Source organism: Chiloscyllium plagiosum, chromosome 36 (assembly GCF_004010195.1).
Source record: "Chiloscyllium plagiosum isolate BGI_BamShark_2017 chromosome 36, ASM401019v2, whole genome shotgun sequence".
In the NCBI taxonomy this organism is placed as follows: domain Eukaryota; kingdom Metazoa; phylum Chordata; class Chondrichthyes; order Orectolobiformes; family Hemiscylliidae; genus Chiloscyllium; species Chiloscyllium plagiosum.
Window position 1 is genome coordinate 28,622,893 of NC_057745.1, and position 7,325 is coordinate 28,630,217.

A 7,325-nucleotide genomic window follows, 5' to 3' on the forward strand; every position below is an offset into this window, starting at 1 on the left:
AGAGATTTGGGTGTTCTTGTACACCAGTCAATGTAGGTAAGCATGCAGGTACAGCAGGTAGTGAAGAAGGCTAATAGCATGCTGGCCTTCATAACAAGAGGGATTGAGTATAGAAGCAAAGAGGTTCTTCTGCAGCTGTACAGGGCCCTGGTGAGACCACACCTGGAGTATTGTGTGCAGTTCTGGTCTCCAAATTTGAGGAAAGACATTCTGGCTATTGAGGGAGTGCAGCGTAAGTTCACGAGGTCAATTCCTGGAATGGCGGGACTACCTTACGCTGAAAGACTGGAGCGTCTGGGCTTGTATACCCTTGAGTTTAGAAGACTGAGAGGGGATTTGTTTGAGACATATAAGATTATTAAAGGATTGGACACGCTGGAGGCAGGAAACATTTTTCCGCTGATGGGTGAGTGCCGAACCAGAGGACACATCTTAAAAATACGGGGTAGACCATTTAGGACAGAGATGAGGAGAAACTTCTTCACCCAGAGAGCAGTGGCTGTGTGGAATGCTCTGACTCCAGAGGGCAGTGGAGGCCCAGTCTCTGGATTCATTTAAGAAAGAGTTGGATAGAGCTCTCAAAGGTAGTGGAATCAAGGGTTATGGAGATAAGGCAGGAACGGGATACTGACTAAGGATGATCAGCCATGATCATATTGAATGGTGGTGCAGGCTCGAAGGGCAGAATGACCTACTCCTGCACCTATTGTCTATTGTCTATTGTAATCAGCAGGAGGTTTCCTTGCCTCTGTTCAACCTGAAGCCATGGTTCTTTCATCGGGTCCGGATGAATCAATATGTCTGACCAACTCCCCAATTTTTTTCAGTCAATCCCAGAATAACAAATCTTTGGTGCCAAAGCAACCTCAGAATTTTGATTCCATTTCATTTATCACCATCGCTGATTGCAAACTGGCTTCATACACATGTTTATACACTGCAAAGCTGCCCTAAAAGAGCTTGTTACAGATATTTTCTAATCAACCTATTCAGGAGTGTTACTGTTTACATTTGGAGCAGGTGGGGCTTGAAACTGGGACTCCTAAATCAGAGTTAAATAAATTGCTGCAAATAATTTCTAATCAATGTGTTCAGAGATGTTCTTACACACCTCTGCAGCACGTGGGAGTTGAATGCAGTCCTCCTCGTCCAAAGGTAAAGAATTTGCTCTAACATTGACTTGCTGAGCAGGATGAGCTGAAACCTCATTTTCTTGCAATTTATATAGGCTCGATAGTTTAACACCTCAATAATATTCAGATGCTAAGCTTCTGAAAGATTAGATGACTTAATTATTTCTGCTTCCAATGTATAAAACCCTGCACGATATATTTTCAATTAATTAATCCATTTGTCACACATACACAAAATAATGGCTCGAATAATGTGAACAAATATCTGAAGGTTCAAGAAAGTGAAATATTTCACTCACAAACAGAATAGTTAAGTTGAATTAATACTTAATATATCCAAAGCATGACATGAATTTAGTTTGGGAAGGTAAATGTTATTCAGAGTTGGTAGCATATCTCAAAGCTTTTTATTGGCTGAGATCATACTTGCTATCAAAGAAGGAAGCATGCATTAGTCGGGAATTAAACAGGTTTCTAATCTACCAGCTCATGATCTTAATAGAATTTAGAAGAACCATTCATTCCAGGAAGCAAGCAGTAAAAAGTAGAAAATGGACATTTGTGAGACATATCTGGTGCAGAAATTAAAATAAGCAGTAAAAGGTTAAGTTCGAAGCTAATATTATTCATTGCAAAGAGAATTTATTACTTCAAACATTTTGCATCCTGATAACTATTTGTAATAGCCACAGAACACAGAGTTAGTTCAAGTAAGAAGAATACATTTTCAGGTCAACAAAACAGGTTCTTATTGAAAGCAAATCACAAAGAAAAATTGGGTGACAGTGTTTTCATATCTTTTCAAAGGTATCCATCCAGTTACCATGCATCGTGGAATGATTATTCTAATACAACATATTATCGAGAATTGACTACACTACACTGCATTGATTAAAATACAAGTTGAATTATTATAGGGGAGGATTAGTGAGAAATAAAATCATGCTGTAACAATGATCATGTAACAAAAGTGTTACAAATTCTAGATAAAATACTCTTTGCATGCAATAACTCTTATCTTCATGTTAATGAGGAGCACTGAGGCCTCATGAATGGAATGGTAATTTTAGATTAGATTCCCTACAGTGTGGAAACAGGCCATTTGGCCCAACAACTCCACAGTGACCTTCCAAAGAGTAACCCCACCCAGACCCACTCCCCTATCCTACATTTACCCCTGATTAACACACCTAACACCATGGGCAATTTAGCATGGCCAATTCACTGAACCTGCACATCTTTGGATTGTAGGAGGAAACCAGCACACACGCTGGGAGAAGGTGCGAACCCCACACAGACAGTTGTCCAAGGTGGGAATCGAACCCAGGTCTCTAGCGCTGTGAGGCAACAACGCTAATCACAGAACCACCATGCTGCCCTGTTGTAAATAGATGTACTAATGGGCTAAAGGCAACAAAAGGACAAGGTGGAGAATTTGCATGTTGACATAAAATAGGCATTTATTAAAGAACAAACTATTTCTTATTGAAACCAAAAGAGAAAATGCTGGAAAAGCTCAGCAGGTCTGGCAGCATCTGTAAGGAGAGAAAAGAGCTGATGTTTCGAGTCTAACTGACTCTTTGTCAAAGCTGCTGAGATTGTCCAGCATTTTCTCTTTTGGTTTCAGATTCCAGCATCCGCAGTAATTTGCTTTTATCCCTTATTGATAGTGTGGGATGACTTTATTTTATTTTCACGTTGATTTTTTTACAACCTTACTTGTAACTGCAGGTTAGATTAGCTGTGCTCTTGTTACATCCCTCTAGATTACAGATCCTATCACATCGTGGTTCACAATGCCCAAGTTCGATCCTTACGGTGCAATGTAAGTAATGGTTTTAATATGCATAATATCTTTCAAGATTAGGTTGTGTAGGCAAATATTCAACAAGCACATACATAGCTGCTTTTTCCATGGTTCTGAATAGAATAAATTGCATATAGGTAGGAGCACTCACCGGCGTGAACGTATTTGCCTATTTTAGTAAAGATGCTTTCCATTCTAAGTCTGGACAGATGCTTTTTAATGCACTAATTATCATAATTCTCAAATGCACCAACCACATCATTATCTGATCTTCTCTGTTACAATAGGTAGAGAGGAACTCCCAATCAGACCACAATCTAATGTCTATAGCAGTGCAAAAAGCTGTATAAATATCGTAATTGTACACATATTTGAAACATCTAAAATACGCATTTCGATTAGGTTGACAAAGTGATCTTAAAAATGTTTCATCAGTCAAAATGCATTGAGCCTTTTGAAAGTTGCCTGAAATCATAAAATTTTGGGGGAATCTTACAGAAGGTAATGTGTACTTTTTCCGGTGAGCAAGGATCCCAACATGTGCTTCTAACGGGTGCTCATGAAATCCAAGTTCAGAATGCATCCTTTGGCAATAATGACTGAAAATAATGCTAAATCAGTCATTGTCATCATTATTATCATCATTGGCAGTGCCTCGTAGATGAGGATGATTCTCTCCCACTCTCGGTAGGTGACTGTATAGACCAATGCAGCTTCCACAAGCTCTGTTACACTTGGAGCAGCAGGTGGCCGTGAGAAGGGGGTGGGTGGGGTGCTGGTGTGGCAATGTGCTCCTTTCCCTGTTGCCCCCACCTTCTCGATACCTTCCTGGACGCTCCTCCTCCACTTTGGACAGTCTTGGGCCAATGATTCCCAGGTGTCTGTGGGAATGCCGCTCTTCACCAGTGAGGCCCTGAGAGTGTTACTGAAGCACTTCCTCTGTCTACCTGTGGTTTCAGAGCTGGGAGTACAGTACCTGCTTGGGGAGTCTCGTGTCCATTATGCGGACTATGTGCCCAGCCCATCTTAGCTGATCAAAGAGAGTCAGAGCCTCAATGCTGGGCATGTTGGCCTGGTCAAAATCAGTCCTATTACTCTGAACAAAGGTATTACAAAGAATCATCGAAACTGCCATAACAATGATCTTCTTCATAGGATTCATGATTGAAGTTATCAACATGATCCTCCAAGACAATTTAATATTTATTATGGAATCCAGCCAATGTACCTTTGGAGTGCAATGCCTCTCACTGTCTTCACAATCAAGACAGCCATTCAGAATTTTATTTCCCGCCACTAAAGTAAGAAAAACACATTATTTCATTTCTAAAGCAACTTTTACATCCTAGATCATTCCAACGCATTTTACCATCAGTATTTTGCTTTTAGAATATGGATATATTGACACATGGATAATAAAAGTATCAGAATTAATGAATAAGATAACTGAGTAGTGATTGTTTGATGGATGGATGTTGGCCCAGACACCAGGAGAACTCAGTACTCTTCACTGACTCGCCTTAGATTTTTTATGTCTACTTGAACATAAATGTGGCATCACCTTAACTTGTCCTTTGAAATTTGCATTGTATCAGTCAGAAACAATGCGCACTAATATTTCATTAAAATGGGGAATATTTAGTATTTTTTATTCTAGACAATAATATCCATCCTATATTTTGCATATTCTACTGCAATAACCTTTTGATTTTTTTTGTGTTTGTGAATTACTAGTGATGCCACAGCACTGGTACAGTTAAATGGCACATTGTCGTTGTCTGCTTCCTGCCATCTCTGAGACTTTAGATTGAGTGCGGAATGTTTCTGTATGGTTCAGTATCAAGCCAGTGGTGCATTAGCGCATAAATCACCGGGGAATGTTCTAAATTTTCTTTTCTGTTACCATTGGAAGGAATGATAATAAGAAATCAAATACATGTTGTCTGGAATCAAATATGACACCATTAATTGATGCCCTGTTGCACATTAATTAGGAATAAACAATCCAAATCTTATTAGGAACAAAAAAAAAACCTCGAAGAGGCTGTTTGGCTGCATTTCAGACAGATTCCCAGAGCATCCATCTCATTTTTCAATGAAATTCATAGAATCTATCCAGGTGCTCACTACCACAGCTTTTAAAAGTCACATTCACAAGATATACAAGCCTAACTCAATAAAACATACTTTTTTCACATTGTCCATAGCCTCTTAAACATTTATGGATGTGTCATTTTGCCAGAGCATTTAGAAATAAAGATAATTGTATCTTTCACCAAGTATTATGGATCTTACATAGATATTTTCAACATGTGCTGCAGATTTCTAGTTCATGGTTCATGTATTTCAAATATGATTTCTAGTTTTAGGAGTTAAAGTTCAAACTATAGAAAATAGGGGCATCTGGCTAAGAAATTGATTAAAAGTGAGCAGATCTGAAGTAAATGCAATTCAAACAAGCTTGGAGTTTGCAGATATTGCATTCAAATGTTTAGGGCCGTATTGACCAAAGAGATTAACAGTTAGAAAGATAAGGTCATAAATACTGCATGGTCTTACTTAGCTAAAGAAATAGAGAGAGATGATGCTTGATAATATTCCATAATTCAGGATAGCTATGGCACTTAAAAGGGAGCTAACTTGCATTTCCATCTGGAAACAAGTGTTTGGATCACATTGCCTCGGAAGTGTGACCATCTATTTGAGTTAATCTCTTTCAATTCAGGTAAAATATAGTGGTCAACAAAGCAGGGGTAATAATTGGGAAGCTGTCCTGTTCCACCATCATTAAACTTCATACTCAGAAGGAGTAGGTGACCTTCCATCCTGATGGCCATCACGATCACAGCTTTCCTGAATCTTTATGCCAGCAGTTTTTCAAGAAGCAACTTGGGAACTGCATGGAATCTCCAAATCCTTGACTCATAAATGCATCTGGGATGTTCTCTCCAAAGCACACCACTTCAGTTGCTTCCCCTATAATTATGAGAGTCAGGCAGCAAGGGTACAGGGATTATCCCCCATTGCTGACTCCCGCGATGTGTAGACACTAACAACTGCACCTACTTTGGGAGTTCCTTAAAAAACAATCTGCAGCATTTGTGAACAGAAAGGACTTCATATTACATTTGACCATTGATGCCGAAATTTGAAGGTCTGTGCAAGAATCTGTGATTTTTAAATAGTGGAAAACTTACAGGTTCCTACATCCTTTTGAGATCCATTCAGCCAGGTGGTCAGCAGGAAAACAGACTGTCCTCCTCACCATCACTGTGTCCACTAGATCCCTGTCCTGAAAGCAAGGAGCTGGCTTACTTTTCCTTTGTTTCAGGGTTACACACCACAGATCCTGGCTGCCAGTGCCTGAAGTGGTCTGCAGTTGGGCTTTAATTATGGTACCAGAGGTGGGTGAGCTACAAAATCCTGGCAGTGGGAAACATTTGTGCCTCTCCTACTTTGTGATACCCCAAGAAATGGCTCAGTCGCTTTACTAATGAGATGAAAGTGAAGGATTGCACAAGAAACTTTGTCCCAATCCAGTACAACCCAGAGGACATGAAACTCAGTTACTCCCAGGTTTGAATTAGAGTCATAGTCATAGAGATCAATAGCATGGAAACAGACCCTTCGGTCCAACTTGCCGACCAGATATACCAATGCAATCTAGTCCCACCTGCCAGCACCCGGCCCATATCCCTCCAAATCCTTCCTATTCATACACCCATCCAAATGCCTCTTAAACGTTGCAATTGTACTAGCCTCCACCACATCCTCTAGCATTCATTCCATACATGTACCACCCATTGCATGAAAAATTGTCCCTTAGGTCTCTTTTATATCTTTCCCCTCTCACCCTAAATCTATGCCCTCTAGTTCTGGACTCCCCCACCACAGGGAAAAGACATTTTCTATTTATCCTATCCATGCCCCTCATGATTTTATAAACCTCTACAAGGTCACCTCTCAGCCTCCGATGCTCCAGGGAAAACAGCCCCAGCCTGTTCAGCCTCTCCCTATAGCTCAAATCCTCCAACCCTGGCAACTTCCTTGTAAATCTTTTCTGAAACTTTTCAAGGTTCACAATATATTTCCGATAGGAAGGAGACCAGAATTGCATGCAATATTCCAACAGTGGCCTAACCAATGTCCTGTACAGCTGCATCATGACCTCCCAACTCCTGTACTCAATACTCTGACCAATAAAGGAAAGCATACCAAATGTCTTCTTCACTATCCTATCTACCTGCGACTCCACTATCAAGGAGCTATGAACCTGCACTCCAAGGTCTCTTTGTTAAATAACACTCCCTACGACCTTACCATTAAGTGTATAAGTCCTGCTAAGATTTGCTTTCCCAAAATGCAGCACCTTGCATTTATCTAAA